This window comes from Myotis davidii, unplaced genomic scaffold (assembly GCF_000327345.1).
Source record: "Myotis davidii unplaced genomic scaffold, ASM32734v1 scaffold539, whole genome shotgun sequence".
NCBI lineage: Eukaryota > Metazoa > Chordata > Mammalia > Chiroptera > Vespertilionidae > Myotis > Myotis davidii.
In genome coordinates this window covers 1,324,404-1,328,071 of record NW_006290028.1, presented here as the reverse complement: position 1 = coordinate 1,328,071, position 3,668 = coordinate 1,324,404, and positions in this window count along the sequence as shown.

Below are 3,668 nucleotides of genomic sequence, written 5' to 3'. Positions count from 1 at the left end.
GGAACAATGAGCCCTCCTCCTCCTAGCTGCTGTGGTGTCAGATTAGTTTTGTAGAGAATCATGACTTTCATCCCAGTCCAGACACCCATATCAAAAAAATAATAAGGGCCACTTTCTTCTGCTGCAGCTGTCAACAGAGGCCAAGTGGTGAACATGGACCTCTAACTCCATCTGGCAGTAAGAAGGTGTCAATATGCCCGTCTCCTTTCAGAATACCGTCTGAGAAAGCCAGCCAAAACAGATGATTTAAATATGATCCAGAGTCTCATAACATAAAACCCTAAGTTTACAAGTTTCAGTAGTAAATGACTCATCATACCAAAGACCAAGAAAATTTCAAATGGGATTTTTAAAAAGCAATAGATCCCAGTACTGAGATGACAGACATTTAAAATTATATGACAACTATTTTAAAGCAGCCATCATAAAAATGCTTCAACAACCAATTATAAATATGCTTGAAGCAAATAAAAAATAGAGTATCAGCAAGGAAAGAAAATAAACAGGATATATAAAGAAAAAAGAAAATAAAATATTAAAATACAATAACAAATAAAAAACTTAATGAACTAAGTATCAGAATGGAGCAGACAGAGGGGAAAAATATCAGTGAGCTGAAAGATACAACAATAGACATTATTCAATCTTAACAACAGAGAGAAACAGACTGAGGAAAAAAGTAAACACAGGTTTAAGGACCTATGGGACTATAATAAAATATCTAATATTTTTGTCATCAGAGTTCCAGAAGGAGAGAAGAAATACAGAAGGGTTGAAGAAATAATGGCTGAAAAATACCTCAATTTAATAGCAGACATAAACCTGCAGGTTCAAAAAGCTGAGCAAACTGCAAATAGGATAAACTCAGAAATTAATATCAAGAGACATTGTAATAAAACTTCTGACAACTAAAACAAAGAAAAATCTTGAAAACAGTGACAAAGAAACAATATTTTGTCTAGATGGGGAAAAACAATACAAGTGATGGCAGAATTCTTATAAGAACCAAAGGGAAATGGCACATTTTTTGTATTTCTAAAAGAAATGGATTGTCAACCCAGAATCCTATATCCAACAAACCTTACCAAATTTAAAAGAATTAAATCATGAAGAGTATCTTCTTTGACCACAATGGAATTAAACTATAAATCATTAACAGAAAGATAACAAGAACATCTCCAGACAGTTAAGAACTAAAAACCAAAGTTACAAATAATCTATAGGACAAAGAGAAATTTTCAAGGAAAATTTTGTAAAAATACATTTAACTGAATGAAAATGAAAACAGACTTTATCAAACTTTGTGAGACACAGCTAAAGCAATGTTGAAAGGCAATTTTATAGCACTAAATGCACACATTAGAAAGGAAAAAAGGCTCAGATCAAAAACCTAAGCTCTGACCTCATGAAACCGTGTAAAAAAATCACACACACAAATGTTTAAATCAAAACAAAAAGAAGTAAGGAAATAACAAGATAAGAGCAGAAATAAATGACATTTGAACAAAAAATAATAGAAAAAAATCAGTGAAACAAAAACCTAGTCCCTTGAAAAGATCAATAATGTTGATAAACCTCTTCCATGAATGAAAGTAATAGAGAAGATAGATACAAATTACCAATATCAGAAATAAAAGAAGAACATGTCACTACAGACCATGTAGATATCAAAAGGAAAATAGAAAACATTATGAACAAGTCTACAAACATAATTTTGACAAAACAGATGAAATGGATAAATTTCTTGCAAAATATAAATTACTACAATTAACACAATATTAAATAGATGATTTGAATAATCCTATAACTATTAAGAAATTTTAATTTGTAATTTCAAAATTCCTAAAAAAATATCTCCAGGCCCAGATATTTTCATGAGAATTTTATCAAAAAAAATTTTTAAAAATTAATACCAATCTACTCAATCTCTTCCAGAAATTTGAAAAGGCGCAAGCACTTCACAATTCATTTTATAAAGCTACTATTTCAGGCTGATATAAAAATAAAACAAAGACAGTACAACAAAATAAAAACTACAAACCGATATCCTTCATAAATATCATGCAATAACCCTTAACAAAATACTAGCAAAGAGAATTCAGCAATAAATAAAAAGAATTATATACCATAACCAAGTAGAATTTTTTCAGGGATGATTCAATATTCAAACACCAATAAATGTAATTCACTATATTAACAAGCTAAAAGGAAAAAAAAAAAACATGATTATATCTATTGATGAAGTAAAATTATTTGACAAAATTTAACACCCATTAATAATAAAAACTCTCAGAAAAATAGGGATAGAGAACTGACTCAACTTGATAACAAATATTGATAAAAAAAATCTACAGGTATTATTATAATAATGCTGAAAAATTGTCTGTCAGGTGCTACAGGTAGCAATAGGAATACAGAAGAGAAATAAAGGAAAAGCCCCACACTCAATGCATAGTCATAACAACAGACGATTATTATACAGTGTACAAAGAGCTATGGCAGTACATAGGGAGGAATCCTGTGATAATTTGGTAGATAAGCATGTCAAATTCGCAGCCCGCATGTGCCACAACAAATATTTTTGCGGGTCAGCCAATATAACGGTATGTAAGAAACATTTTAACACATTGCATACCGCATAGAAATCTCTAAGACATACACCAGGAACCGCACATTTTTGGGCAAACTGCACGTTATTTAAATCATCATAACTACAGGTCATAATGTACTTTAGGCTAGACAGATTTGTCTCTGGTTCTGGAGAGCCTTCATTATTGTCATCCATTACCCAGTCTCTCGCCACCGATAGCAGAAACTGTTTATACTTCATTTTTGCTTGTGGATTGAGGACGTTGTACACTCTAAATGAACTGAAAAGTCCATAGTTTATAAGGTACAGCACACTTTTTTTGTCCATTTCATCGTTTTCCTTAGAATGGAACAACACGAAAGGGAGTGTATCAGTTTCGTTGGTTTCCTTCCTTTTTCTAAGAGAGGGCATTTCTAAAAGCACCAGGAACTTGAAGACGAAGACTATTAGAATGACCAAAATACAATGTTACTGCAATGCTTTATGGGTTCGTGCAATTATATAGTTTTTCGTAGATTGACCTGCACGATTTCCACAAATGAGAACGCTTCATTCGATGTGGACGAGACAGTGTGCTGACATCTAAAGTCCATAACAGATGGCGCGTGAAAAACGAGAAAATTCGTGAGCAGTCCTTAACAGATGGCACGCAAAACACGAGAAAGCTCATGAGCGGTACAAAAGGTGTTAATAAGATTTTGTAACTTAATTTTTACAATACCCTGTTATACATAATCCTATATAATAAAAGCCTAATATGCAAATTATCCCCTCAGGTGGTCGTTCAACCAGGAGTTCGACCGCTCACTATGATGTATGCTGACCACCAGGGGGCGGCACGGAACATGGCAGGTGTCAGTGACACAGCACTGGCAGCAGGCAGAAGTGGAGGCGCTGCCAGCCCCGATGAGAGTGGAACCATGGTGGGATGGTGAAGCAGGTGAGTGGGAGGTGCCAGGCCAAGGTGGGTGTGAGCAGGGGCCTGATTGCCCCATAGATGTCAACAGCAGCAGCAGCGGGAGGGGGGAAGGCCACTGCCTCCCTCCCCACCTGATCAATCATCCCACAGGCGTGATGT